Raw genomic sequence first — 15405 nt, 5'->3', positions numbered from 1 at the left:
GGACCCTCCACACAGGGGCCCCTCAGGAGTGCACGCTTAGTCCCCTCCTGTAAGACTGCATGGCAGTGCACGACTCCAACACCATCATTAAGTTTGCTGATGACACAACGGTGGTAGGCCTGATCACAGACTACGACAAGAACGCCTATAGAGAGGAGGTCAGTGACCTGCCAGTGGTGCCAAGACAACAACCTCTCCCTAAACATCAGCAAAACAAAGAAGCTGATTGTGGACTACAGGAAATTGGGGTCCATCCAGGATCTCTATGCCAGGCAGTGTCAGAGGAAAGCCCTAAAAATGGTCAAAGACTCCAGCCACCCAAGTCATAGACTATTCTCTATGCTACCGCAAGGCAAGCTATCCAGATTATCTGCATTGACCCTTCCCTACTCCATTCCATATGTCCCTCTGACCATTACCCCTGGTCTCTCTCCATGTCCAATCCTCAGATATCAAGAAGAGAGAGCGTCACTACCACCAGGAAGACACAATGCTGTGACAGTCCGTTATTAAAAGGTAGATTGTAATTCATATAATAAAATGTCAGATTTACATGTCCTTGTTTAATTCATGAATATCAGGCCTTGTGGCATTTCATTGTGAGTAAGTTATGCAGTCACCTGTATTTCACAGCCTCCATCACACCCTCCACACACACACACACACACACACCAGCCCCCACTTCACCCCTCTCTGTGCTGTGGGAGAATGTGACAGGCAGCAGCCCAGTGGGATTCCTAGGTAGGCTTTCAAAGACACAAAGTGCTATCATAGGGGATGTCTCCATCCTTTAAAGTACTCGCTTTCATCCATGTTCTGGAATGGAAGTGTGAAGATTTTTTTTTAACTGAATATATTCAGACGTCAACATTTCCTCAATCAAAGTTTGTACCAGATGTAGCCAATTGAATAGCATATCATTATAGAAAGTGCATCCTCCAATTGCAACGTCTGCATATGCCCACACATATTGTCTGAAGGTTGTATTTTAATACCCTCAAACACCAAGCATACAGGAGGCTAACTAATTTCAATCAAAGCGTACAGTGCATTTGTAAATTATTCAGACCCCTTCACTTTTTCCATATTTTGTGACGTCACAGCCTTATAAAATGGATGAAATTATTTTTTCCCTCAGCAATCTACACACAATACCCAACAATGACAAAGCAAAAATATAAAAAATGTATTTAATTTTTTTTTAAAGCGGAATTACCATATTTACGTAGGTATTCAGACCCTTTGCTATGATACTCGAAATTGAGCGCAGATGCATACTGTTTCCATTGACCATCATTGAGATGTTTCAACAACTCCTCAGTAGAAGGCAGATGACAGCCAAATCAAATCAAATGTATTTATAAAGCTCTTCGTACATCAGCTGATATCTCAAAGTGCTGTACAGAAACCCAGCCTAAAACCCCAAACAGCAAGCAATGCAGGTGCAGAAACAGCCCAGTTGGAGTTTGCCAAAAGGCACCTGAAGACTCTCAGACCATGAGAAACAAGATTCTCTGGTCTGATGAAATCAAGATTGAACTCTTTGGCCTGAATGCCAAGCATCATGTCTGGAGGAAACCTGGCACCATCCCTACTGTGAAGCATGGTGGTGGCAGCATCATGCTGTGGGAATGTTTCTCAGCGGAGGGCCTGGGAGACAAGTCAGGATCAAGGGAAAGACGAACAGCGCAAAGTATAGAGAGATCCTTGATGAAAACCTGCTCCGGAGCGCTCAGGTCCTCAGAATGGAGCATTGTTCAAAAGGACAACGACCCGAAGCACACAGCCAAGGCAACACAGGAGTGGCTTCGGGACAAGTCACTGAAGGTCCTGAGTGGCCCAACCAGAGCCCTGACTTGAACCCGATCTAACATCTATTGGAGGACCAAAAAAGCCAATACCGATTAATCGGGCGATATTTCAAATGTATTTATTTGTAATAATGACAATTACAACAATACTGAATGAACACTTATTTTAACTTAATATAATACATTTAGCCTCAAGTAATAATGAAACATGTTCAATTTGGTTTAGATAATGCAAAAACAAAGTGTTGGAGAAGTAAAAGTGCAATATGTGCTATGTAAGAAAGCTAACTGAACGTTTCAGTTCCTTGCTCAGAACATGAGAACATATGAAAGCTGGTGGTTCCTTTTAACAAGAGTCTTCAATATTCCCAGGTAAGAAGTTTTAGGTTGTAGTTATTATAGGAATTATAGGACTATTTCCCTCTATACCATTTGTATTTCATTAACCTTTGACTATTGGATGTTCTTATAGGCACTTTAGTAATGCCAGTGTAACAGTATAGTTTCCGACCCTCTCCTCGCTCCTCCCTGGGCTCGAAACAGCAACACAACGACAACAGCCACCATCGAAGCAGCGTTACCCATGCAGAGCAAGGGGAACAACTACTAGAAGGCTCAGAGTGAGTGACGTTTGAAACACTATTAGCGCACGCTAACTAGCTAGCCATTTCACTTCAGTTACACCAGCCTCATCTCGGGAGTTGATAGGCTTGAAGTCATGAACAGCGCAATGCTTGATGCAAAATGAAGAGCTGTTGGCAAAACGCCTGAAAGTGCTGTTTGAATGAATGTTTACGTGCCTGCTTCTGCCTACCACCGCTCAGTCAGATACTTAGATACTTGTATGCTTGTATGTTCAGTCACATTATATGCAACACAGGACACGCTAGATAATATCTAGTAATATCATCAACCATGTGTGGTTAACTAGTGATTATGATTGATTGTTTTTCATAAGATAAGTTTAATGCTAGCTAGCAACTAACTTTGGCTTACTGCATTCGCGAAACAGGCAGTCTCCTTGTGGAGTGCAACGAGAGAGAGGCAGGTCGTTATTGCGTTGGACTAGTTAACTGTAAGGTTGCAAGATTCGATCCCCCGAGCGGACAAGGTGAAAATCTGTCATTCTGCCCCTGTACAAGGCAGTTAACACACCGTTCCTAGGCCGTCATTGAAAATAAGAATGTGTTCTTAACTGACTTGCCTAGTTAAATAAAGGTATAAAAAAATATTTTTTCAAAATTATGAAAACTTGAAAACGGACCAAATTAATCGGCCATTCCGATTAATCGGTCGACCTCTACTGGAGAGACCTGAAAATAGCTGTGCATCGACGCTCCGCATCTCACCTGACAGAGCTTGAGAGGATCTGCAGAGAAGAATGGGAGAAACTCCCAAAATACAGGTGTGCCAAGTTTTCAATGTCATACCCAAGAAGCCTCAAGGCTGTAATTCGCTGCAAAAGGTGCTTGAACGAAGTACTACTTACAAGCCATTAACCAACAAAGAAGTTAAGAAAAATAAGAGTTTAAAAAATATTTACTAAATAAACAAAAGTTAAAAAATAAAAGACCAACAATAAAATAACAATAACTATGCTAAATACAGGGGGTACCAATACCGAGTCAATGTGCGGGGGTACAGGTTAGTTGAGATAATTGAGGTAATATGTACATGTAGGTAGGGGAAAGCACAGATAATAAATGGCAAGTAGCAGGAATATAAAAAAGGGAGTGGGGGGGGATCAATGCAAATAGTCCAGGTAGCCATTTGATTAGCTGTTCAGCAGTATTATGGCTTCGGGGTAGAAGCTGTTAAGAAGTCTTTTTTAGACCTAGACTTGGCGCTCCGGTACCACTTGCCGTGCGGTAGCAGAGAGAACAGTCTTTGACTAGGGTAGCTTTGGGCATTTTTAGGGCCTTCCTCTGACACCGCCTGGTATAGAGGTCCTGGATGGCAGGAAGCTTGGCTCCAGTGATGTACTGGGCCATACGCACTGCCCTCTGTTGAGCCTTGCAGTCCGATATGGAACAGTTGCCATAACAGATTGTGATGCAACCATTCAGGATGCTCTCGATGGTGCAGCTTTATAACTTTCTGAGGATATGAGGACCCATGCCAAATCTTTTCAGTGTCCTGCAGGGGAATAGGCATTGTCGTGCTCTCTTCATGACTATCTTGGTGTGTTTGGACCATGATAGTTTGTTGGTGATTTGGACACCAAGGAACTTGGAAGCACTCAACCTGCTCTGTGCTCGGCCCTTCTTTTCCGGTAGTCCACAGTCATCTCCTTTGTTTTGATCACTTTGAGGGAGAGGTTTTATTGCTAAGCTTACATATGGAATTTATTTAAGATTTAGCAAAAAAAAATGTATTTAATTTTACCCCATTTGTTAGTAGTTACCATGCACTGCACCCGGCCCGCCACAGGATATCCCTACCGGCCAAACCCTCCCTAACCCGGACGACGCTAGGTCAATTGTGATTCGCCCCACGGAACTCCCGGTCGCGGCCGGCTGCGACAGAGCCTGGACGCAAACCCAGAGTCTTTGGTGGCACAGCTAGCACTGCGATGCAGTGCCCTAGACCACTGTGCCACCCGGGAGGCCCATCATTTACCCATTTGATTGAGAATTTTAGGTGTAAGAAAAAAATGTTTTTAAACAAAGATAAGATGTTGATTTTGGCCTTTACTACTAAAGCCTATAGAAATGCATTGGATAACACATTCAGAAATGGCAAAAAGGACAGACAATAGCTAAATCATAAGAAAAAAGGTTGAGGTATCTTATATATAATAGTTTTTTTTAATGTTTGTTTTTTTACACATATTTAACCCCTTTCGTTGGGTTGCCACAAAACTACCTCTAACTTCCATTTGTTGAACCAACTTGTAATGCTGAAGGACAGCGCTGCCATTCGGCCAGTTCACGAACAAACCACAATAATGTGCAGTAACCTATTGCCTAATAGGCCTACGACTACGTGGTATAGCTATTTGTAGGCTATAGTCTAATGTAAATACTAATATATATAGTTTAGTTTATTACTTCCACCATTTTGAAAGAATTTGAAAAACTTGAAAAAGCCATACATACACATGAGTAAAATTATGGAGGACAACACACAATGCAATCTGGGACTTATTTCCATTGTGGTCCTCTTGAAACAAGATGGCTAGACAAGATCGAACACGGTTGAACACAGTATGACAGCACCAGATCCTACTCCCTCTGATCTGGCAGACTCACTAAACACAAATTCTTTGTTTGTAAATTATGAGTGTGACCCTGGCTACCTGTAAAAACAAATGTTTTTAATTATTTTACCTTCTGGTTTGCTGAATTTAAGGAATGTTAAATTGTTTGTACTTTTACTGTTGATACTTAAGTATATTTTAGCAACTACATTTACTTTTGATACTAAAGTATTTTTAAAAACAAACACTTTTACTCAAGTAGTATTTTACTGGATGACTTTTACTTAAGTCTTTTTCTATTAAGGTATCTTTACTTTAACTCAAGTATGACAATTAGGTACTTTTTCCACCACTGGGGTCATTCATTTGGGCACAGAAGTCATCAGTTTTTTACCTTATTTTTAAAGCTGCCCAGAGAGGACGCCGTGGCAACTCATTCTACTCGGAGGCTCCAGTATTCAATAAAGTACATTTCCCAGCATTACTTCTGAACCTCTATAAGCACACATTAGCAAAACCTGGTGCAGTCTGGTGCAGTGATTGTGTGTGTCCCTAACATGGGGAAAGTAGTCAGTGAAATATTTGGGCGCAGAACCATAAATACTCCTGTAAACTAAACCCGGTCTAATCTGGGACACTCTAGCCTCAACAGGCAGCCAGTTCAGTTCCTGAAAGCAGCTCCTGCCTATGTGAGTATGTGGACTCACCTTCAATACTACCCTGATCAGCTTGTTCTGGGCTATCTGGAGCTTGCCCTTCATAAGCTTAGAGAAGTCCCCAAACCAGGAAGTACTAGCGTAGTCAAAATGGTATTGAATAAGGGCAGTGGCTAGTACTTTCATGGAGCCCTTATCAAGCAGCTTGGACTTTCTAGCCAAAAACTCAGTCCTAGCATTAACCTTCCCTAGCACTTTAGTAGCCATGCTCACACCTCCCAAGCTTCCATCAAGGATGCATCCTAGGTAGCTAACAGAGGTTTAGTAGTCAGCACCTCACCCCTTAATTTCAGAGGACCTACTGTACTCAATTCAGGTCTGGATCCAAAAAGAATTGCCAGTGCAGAGATGGTGCATTATCTCCAAGCCATTTGCTAATGTTCGTAAGTCTGTGCTAAATATGCTCTCCAACATAGTTTTACTTTCGTGAGACACAGGAAGTGTCGAGTCATCCGCATAAAGGAAAAGATGGCAAGAACAAGCATCTTTCATATCGTTAATAGACAGTAAACACAGTAGAGGCCCAAGCACGCTCCCCTGCGGAACGTCACAACTCATTGGTTTTGCCTGAGACAGTGGACCATTGACCTCTACTACTTGCTCCCTCCCTGATAAATAGGACTTTACCCAGCCTAGAGGGATACTGCTTAACTCCAGTGCCTCCAGTTTGGAGATTAGGAGAGAGTGGTTAACTCTATCAAAGGCCTTCTGTAGGTCAAGCAGTACTATTCCACAGAGATTTCCTTTATCAATCTCTTTCCTGATGAAGTCAGTCAAATAAAGTAGACATGAATCAGTGGAGTATGTTTTTCTAAAACCCGACTGAAAATCATTAATTAGACTTTGTTTGTTGACATGTATTAATACACTTGCTCATGTAAAACTCTATCCAGGATCTTTGATGTTATACTGAGGATAGATACAGGCTTATAATTCCCAGTTTCAGACCTTATCCCCTTCTTATACAGAGGTATAACTTTAGTGTGTTTAATGTCCCTGGGAAAGATGCCTAATTCAAAAGAGAGGTTAACGATATGTGTAATACAAGGGCCAATTTGCTCAGCAGAATCTATCAGAAACCTTGCAGGAATGTTATCCTGGCCTGTGGCTTTGGAGCGTTTAAACTCTGCCAGCATACTGGCTATTTTGGCTGTTGCTACCTTTACAAAAGAAAAAGAGTTTGGCTGAACCCCTAACTCGGCATAATACTTCTTGACTTGGTCATTCCCATACAAAGCTGAACTGGTGGGCAGCTTGCTAGCCAGCTTACTGGCAACAGAAGTTTAAAAAAATAATAATAATTAAAAGAAGAGTTCAATTCATTGGCAACTTCTGCTTTTTCATATACCATCTCCCCCCTGATGTTCAGCCTAATGCTGTTTTGTTCATTTTTTGGTAGTACTACTACAGCCTAGTTAAATTATTTCCCAAACCTTTTAGGGTCTTTTCTTTTCAATGATTTTATCAGCAAAGTAACCCCTTTTAGCTTCATCCATCCTGCTCTGTGCTTCATCCATCCTGATCTGTTCTTCATCCATCCTGCTCTGTGCTTCATCCATCCTGCTCTGTGCTTCATCCATCCTGCTCTGTGCTTCATCCATCCTGCTCTGTGCTTCATCCATCCTGCTCTGTTCTTCATCCATGCTGCTCTATCTTCATCTATCCTGCTCTATGCTTCATCCATCCTGCTCACGGCTTCATCCATCCTGCTCTGTGCTTCATCCATCCTGCTCTGTGCTTCATCCATCCTGCTCTGTGCTTCATCCATCCTGCTCCGTCCTTCATCCATCCTGCTCCGTCCTTCATCTATCCTGCTCTGTGCTTCATCCATTCTGCTCCGTCCTTCATCTATCCTGCTCCGTGCTTCATCCATCCTGCTCCGTGCTTCATCCATCCTGCTCCGTGCTTCATCAATCCTGCTCCGTGCTTCATCCATCCTGCTCCGTGCTTCATCCATCCTGCTCTGTGCTTCATCCATCCTGCTCTGTGCTTCATCCATCCTGCTCTGCTTCATCCATCCTGCTCCGTGCTTCATCCATCCTGCTCCGTGCTTCATCCATCCTGCTCTGTGCTTCATCCATCCTGCTCTGTGCTTCATCCATCCTGCTCTGTGCTTCATCCATCCTGCTCTGTGCTTCATCCATCCTGCTCCGTGCTTCATCCATCCTGCTCCGTGCTTCATCCATCCTGCTCCGTGCTTCATCCATCCTGCTCCGTGCTTCATCCATCCTGCTCCGTGCTTCATCCATCCTGCTCTGTGCTTCATCCATCCTGCTCTGTGCTTCATCCATCCTGCTCTGTGCTTCATCCATCCACCAATATCTCTACCTGTACATGACCATCTGATCATTTATCACTCCAGTGTTAATCTGCAAAATTGTAATTATTCGCCTACCTCCTCATGCCTTTTGCACACAATGTATATAGACTTTTTTTTTCCTACTGTGTTATTGACTTGTTAATTGTTTACTCCATGTGTAACTCTGTGTTGTCTGTTCACACTGCTATGCTTTATCTTGGCCAGGTCGCAGTTGCAAATGAGAACTTGTTCTCAACTAGCCTACCTGGTTAAATAAAGGTGAAATAAAAATAAAATAAAAAATCCTGCTCTGTGCTTCATTTCTGTGACGTTTATATAGGACAAAATCATGCTGCTCTTGAGAGTTCTTAAATTTGGCCTTATTTCTTGCTTGGATAGATTCTAGAATCTCATGATTAAACCAAGGGCTAGATCTCCACTTTATTCTGACCCTTCTAATAGGAGCAATCACATTCACCTCACCAAAGAATCCACATTTAAAAGCTTCCCAGGCACTGTCTACCCCTACACTATCCAGCACAGGTGACCAGTCAATTTTAGCCACTTAAACATTTCAACACAGTATTTATTGAGTCCTCTGATTCTAACAGTTTTGTGACACTTAAATGTATCTTTAAAAACTCTCCTTGTGCAAAATGTAATAACTTGATCACTGATTCCATATACTATTACTCCACTCTGCTATATTTTGGATTTATCAGGCACCAATATTAAGTCAATCGTACTTTGCACTGTTTCACATACCCTGGTGGGATCTATTATCAATTGGGTCCGAGTAAGTGATCTACAGAAGTGCATAAAGACATTGCGGGATGTGCCATCCTTTTTGCAAACATCATTATTGAGATCTCCAAACAAAATGATTTCCTTCACCAGGGAATCATTACAATTTGACAACAATTTCAAGACCTTCATTGAATGCAATCTGTTTGGGCAGCCAGTAACACACCAAAAAAAAATCGGCTTGGTTTTGGGAAGGCAAATATCCAACCAGACAATCTCCAGCTTACTATCATTGCACTGTTTGCAAGGATAACTTTATTGTGAGTAGGCATTTCATTGTATTGTCAAGCTTAAAATGCTGTATTATAAATAAACTTTGATTTGATTAGTTTTGTGGACATGAGGCGGTCGCGGTCACGCAACCAGGCAACCCTGCCTGCGAACTTCAAAACCAGTGTCTGCCCTCAGCCCAATTGGGAATTTCCTATTGGTGTAACGGTCTAAGAGATTGGTTGCTCCTGTGGGAGACCTAGGTTCATATCCCATATGTTACATTAGCTTGAACACATGGTTACAATATACAGTACTGTTCAAAAGAAAACAGAGAGGTGAACTATCAATTCATATAATTTATTTGCATAGATTAAACATTCTATCAAATCAATTGAACAAGCAGTGAACATAAATAATTGCAGGAAATGTGTTTTAAAACAGCCATAAAAATCAAGCTTTTGGTGTGGTGTATTCATACATCTCAATAAACTATAACCTACATGCATTATTACCTCCAACTTGGCCCAATTCACATTTCCAATTGCCCACCCTGACATACCAAGCTAGAACAGCCCTGCGTCTCAACCTATAGCCAATGTAGGCTAAATATCACAAGCAGGGCTACAGCAACTTCCAGAGAGTCAGGCTCCTTGGGCTATGCAGTGGCCACTCTGGTTGGGGTGTCCTTGGCAGAACGGTGTAACCAAGTGGTCACATATCATTCTGGGTTCCACTGAGCAAGATGAATGTCAAGGCAGACACACAGTGAATTTAGATTTTTTTGTAATGTTCTGATTGGCCAAAGTGATCAAGACTCCGACGGGCCTCCACATCGCCACCATCAGAGAGAAGACCGGGAAGAAACCACCATTTACCTCTAGGCTACTATACATATTTATTTAGTTTGTGATTCTATCATTTTTCATGGAATTTTTGTGGTAATTAAATATAATTTATTGAGAATTTATCCGAATACATTTTCCAGAAATAGTTTTACCAGCACTGTGTATTCTATAATTGAAAAAAAGTGAGGGAGCGTCACTCCTCCGCAGTTAGGCAGCACTACACCCCTGGTATTTACAGCCTTCAGAAAGATCTGCTTTGGGCAGGATTGACTACAGGAAAGGAGAAGGAAATAAAATACGACAGAGAGTGTGTTCTCTATAAATCATGCCATTATTTCAGATCAAATATGATATTAAAAAGTACTCTTCCCTCTCTCTCCCAATACTCTGTCTCCTTTACCCCTTCTACATTTCCCCTTTCTCTCACATTGACTGACTATAGACAACTCTTGCCTGACTTTGTTGTGCAGTCCATCTCTCTCTTAATACTCGGTCGTTCCAGAGACTTGGCAAAGCAGTTAAAGAGGAGAGTAAGAAAGTGAACTAATCCTGTCTACATGTTTACCACTTCCAGATGAATGTCTTGTTCAGAACACTCTGTGAGGGGAGACCGGTAGTAGACCAGAGAAGCTTCTTCTCTGGGATTGGGAAAGAGATGGCACAAAAACACTGAACCATTGCAAAAGAGTGCGATAAGAGAGGAATCCCCTTCTGGTAGGGGACATTTGTGATGTGTATTGTGCAAAACAATAAGTAAAAACTAGGCTTTGTGGTAAAAAGGACTGGTACGCTTTGGAATAACAGCACACCGTTCATCACCCTCTATTGAGAATAAGTGCATCCAGGTAGAGAACATAGCCTTAGGCCTGGCCCAGAGTAAGTCTGGTTAGATGTTGGCAGGGACATAGCCTTAGGCCTGGCCCAGAGTAAGTCTGGTTAGATGTTGGCAGGGACATAGCCTTAGGCCAGGCCCAGAGTAAGTCTGGTTAGATGTTGGCAGGGACATAGCCTTAGGCCTGGCCCAGAGTAAGTCTGGTTAGATGTTGGCAGGGACATAGCCTTAGGCCTGGCCCAGAGTAAGTCTGGTTAGATGTTGGGAAACCAAAATGTGTTCTTAGAAGAACACAGAGATCTGTAAATCTGATTAATTTACCTCATTGGGTCAGATTAGGTTTCCTTTTTCCACCATTGTTTTTGTTACAGAGAAAGAGTGATTCACTACTGAAATATATCAACATCAGGCTATTTTCTCTCATTTCTGAAAATGTAATGAACATGTAACCACAAAAATATTTCCCCAATATTTTAACTTCTGACATTTATTGGAGGGTTGTGTCTGTAAGTCAATGAACTCACAACCCCATTGACACGGTTTGAATATCTATGCAACCAAAGACTCTTACCGGCAGCAACTATTACATTAGCAGAAGGGTTCCCAAACTGGTGTAACAACCCCGATTCTATGAACCAAGCGCAACCCCATGTTCAAATCAGGTGATCCCACATGGGGTCGTGACCGCTAGTTTGGGAAAATGGGGCCTTGAAAGGAGTCTATAAGACCCATATTGTATGTCCATGTCCTATCACTTGAGAGATAAGGATAACTAGCCTAGTGTTGTAAGAGTCATTCCCAGAATACACTGTTTTCACAAGTTCAGGGCAGCAGGTCATTGCAGTCCAGTGCTGAGACATCTGGCACCAAGCTGTGGTTTTGAGCTAAGATCTGTATTGCTTCTATTGAAGTGTGGGACCATTGCACGGTGCTTTAATGTTATTAAAACTTCATAACAAACAAGGTTATGTTGAAAGGTTCCTCCTACTGTTTAACAGGTGCATTTTCAGTGAGGGGGAAAGAGGACAGGGACCAATGGGGATAGGAGGTATACAGAAGCTGTGGAACTATGACTGAATGGAGGAAAAGCATAACATGGCAACAGACAAACCACTGTAAAATAGATTGCAAGTATCTAGAGCCATAAATGTAGATATACGTCTCTATATCTATCTATTCAAAGTAATGTATTTTATGGGGGGCATATCATGGAATCCTGTGGTTAGATGTACCGTGAATGGCCTGAAACAGCAGATAGCAAATACACTAAATCTTTGTTATGGCCCACAGAAGATAAATGATGTCAGCACAGCCTATTAAATGTGAGTAGCCCTTGGAGAATAGATTCTCTCTGCCTGATCACTAACTGGGCATCGATCAAGTCAATCAATATCTGCCATGGAGGAAGGGGTGGGGTTTGCGTTAGCATTACCCATAAAACAACAGATAACGATCTTCATGACTCAAAAACAAGTCAAGGCGTCAGGCTAATATGCCTACTCCTCCACTGAGCCCATCAATCCGAGGATGTAGCTACAGTATATGGATAGAAACGAGCAGAAGCTCTCCAAGGAGGTCTACTGTACTACAGCACTCTATGAAGCTGGCACTGTTTAGAGGCAAAGCCTCACACTGAAGATATAAAGTAACAGTGATGTTGAAGCTTCCATCAGGAAGTCTATCTATCATTTCACCTGTCATCTCCTTCTCCCTGGACTAGTGTCAGCAGTGTGGTTGGCTGGTCTTACTGTGAAACTGCTTAGACACACAGACGGTCATCACCACTGTTGTGGTTCTGAGCGTGGATCCTGGATTGTGCATGCACGCACGCACACACAAAATCTATTCCTAAAATGACAAAGTATTTTTCCCCCAATTTGGCCTTGGCGGCAGGGTAAGCTTCCCCATAGCAATCTCTCTTTTCATGCTTTCAACATGACCAAAGTGTACAACATAGTGCCAAGAGAAACACAGCCTTGGCGTCTCAAAAGCTCCAGACTTTTGCTCAGCCTATTGGTGACCACAAAACCTCTAGTCCAGTGAGTCAGCCTCCAGGGTAGGGCACAAACTTCGAAAAACAGTAACTGGGGAGACCGAGTTACGAAAAGGTCCTTCAACCTCAACCACCCACCTCTCCCCAACCCCGACCCACCGCTTGCTCAAAGGCACTTTAAGCGTAAGTCAACATGAGTCCACAGAGACAGGTTTATCCAAAGGTCATCTGTCTACCTACCATGGCCTCATGTCAGAGCACTGAGCAATAGCCTAGACAGGAGGGGGAGAGAAAACGTCAGAAGGAAACAGTGGGCACTCTTACATCTGGCAGATCGACAGATTGTACCACTGATTCAGACATCAAACACCTCTGGATGCCAGTGGATGATTCATACAATATGGTATTGCCATCCTACCTGACGTGTGTGTGTGTGTGTGTGTGTGTGTGTGTGTGTGTGTGTGTGTGTGTGTGTGTGTGTGTGTGTGTGTGTGTGTGTGTGTGTGTGTGTGTGTGTGTGTGTGTGTGTGTGTGTGTGTGTGTGTGTGTAGTCAGATATAATGTAATGAAACAATTAAATTGTGAGAGAAGATACTACATTTCTGATGTGCCGAGAAATTCATTTGTTAATTCCACCTCATGGAATAGCCTATTCTGGTTTAGTCTCTGGTGTACTAGAAGAGGATTCGACCCCCAGGAATGACACAGACATTCTACAGCAGTTCACTGAGGAAAAATAAGTCTGCCTCAGAAAAAGAGCATTCTGACACAGCTCCTATCTGAGCAAGCACCTCTATAATACATTCCACTCAACACAGAAGTTTAGTTTTACATTCGGTTGAGTTGTCAACGACTGTGAATTCAATGTGAAATCAACAAAACATTTCACCATGTCATTGGATTTAGGTTCAAAGTTGAGTGAAAAAAAAGACGAAGTTCCCTTACATTGATGACTTTTTGCAAATCCAACCAGTTTTCCACCTTGATCACATTTAGTTTTTGGGTTGAAATGAAGTGGAAACAATGTTGATTACACCAGTTTATGCTCAGTGGCATGTGGAAATGCAATTTGGCATTCAATTAGGCCCCAATAATGTGTTAGATATAATGTGTTAATGGATGTAATCTTCAATTAATGGGTAGACTTTTAGTTCAACCTGAGGGCAGCAGTTTGTCTTTATACGTCTTCTAATGCAATCTATTGTAGGAGTACATAGCCACAAAGCATTAAACTAATTGGCTGCTCTTTGTTTGTTGAAACTCTAGTTTGATTCCAAGATGAGAACATTAAAATGTTGACAACTCACAAAAATGGTCACTGTCGCTAAAATATTGCCATGGGCGTTGAAATTTATTCAGGATAGGCTAATTTCCTAAACTTAATTTTCTGCAAAATGTTGAAGTTGGTTATCAGAAAGAAGTACATTGCCGGTTCCATTATTTATTTTGTTCATAAATGTCATCACAAGTTGGAGTGAAGGCTATAATATAGTACAACCCCTGTGAATAGGGTAAATATTTATTGGTGGTATAGCAGTACTCTACGAGAGAATGCTCTCATTACTAAGCCAAAGTAAGACCAAACTTTGTTTGGTTTGCATACCGGGCAACAACGGTCAAATGTTGCCTACACATGCTGGTAATAACGAGTGGCCAAATTAAATTGCTGTTACTCACATTCAAGATCCGATGAATCAATCAAAGCGACTTCTTTGCGCGCTCTTCGTGAACATTCCACATCCATTCTAGTAATACAAAATTAACTCAGTTTTGTCTCAATAAGGTAAGGTATACGAGTTTATACAGGCACATTATAATGAATTCACAACTGCGTTCTTTTGAATGGCACTCTATCAAACACTGGTTTTATAGCGCGGGCGTTTACTGACTATCAAGCAAGGATCTAAGTGGGATCCTTCGGGTGTCCACACTCTGACGTCACTACATTGCTATTCAAATTCAACACGGTTAAATTAAGGTAACAGTTGAGGTTAGGGTTTAGGGCATGGATATCCCAAGGATCCCAGAAAGCAATAAACTATGAAGCATCTCGTCTCTCCAGATTATTATTATGACCGAGCTGCAAGAGTCTGAAGAGTGGAAGGGACCAAGGGAAGAGAGGATTTGGGTACTCGACAGCCGCAATAATCACAGCAATTACAACGAACATTCCTACTGTAGGCGACACCAGTGTCTGCATTTCTAGCCCCTTCTACTATTTATGATGCAAACTATGTTCATAAATTAAGGTTGGCAGAAATATTTAGAGAATTTTTCAAAAAGACCGACAATACCATCAAAAAACACGGAATTTCAAAATAAAAAAGGATTCTAACTAATCAGGCATTCCTGCCAATATACAGGCTCTGACCAGCCTCGCCATAAGCAATTCCAACACTGGTAAATGTTACTAAATATCATCTAGACATAAGTATTCATGCTGCATTCATAACCAGGTGGGAAGGTGGTAATTACCCTTCTTTTAAAAATCAAAGAGCAAAATGTAATCAAATAAGCTTTTTTTTTTAGCAATGCCATAAAATAACCACTTTATGGCCTCTGAATAATCATAGATGGGATGGTTCTTTAAAAAATCAAAACAAAATCAAAACCAGAAATGTTTCAGCCCTCCAAGATAGGAAATGAATAGCCCTTATGTAGGGTTTTAAGCCTTATTTCCATATTTCCCAGAG

General features: G+C 41.8%; 1 protein-coding gene across 29 annotated transcripts in view; it reads right to left on the bottom strand.

Moving 5' to 3' along the window:
- The window catches only part of LOC118369755 (carbohydrate sulfotransferase 15-like), a 39604-nt gene extending 24850 nt beyond the window's left edge, over nucleotides 1-14754 (bottom strand). For 27 of the 29 annotated variants that reach the window (XR_008095110.1, XR_008095113.1, XR_008095118.1 and 24 more), the window contains exon 1: nucleotides 14390-14754. The gene's annotated coding sequence lies outside the window, so the exon portion shown is untranslated. The remainder of the gene's footprint in view (nucleotides 1-14389) is intronic. The other 2 variants (XM_035754419.2, XM_035754421.2) reach the window with 2 other exon arrangements.
- Nucleotides 14755-15405: the final 651 nt, after the last annotated feature.

The sequence above is a fragment of the Oncorhynchus keta genome, chromosome 36 (assembly GCF_023373465.1).
Source record: "Oncorhynchus keta strain PuntledgeMale-10-30-2019 chromosome 36, Oket_V2, whole genome shotgun sequence".
NCBI classification, from domain to species: Eukaryota; Metazoa; Chordata; class Actinopteri; order Salmoniformes; family Salmonidae; genus Oncorhynchus; species Oncorhynchus keta.
The sequence above is the reverse complement of the archived record's forward strand: the minus strand, read 5'-3'. Positions and strand labels throughout refer to the sequence as shown.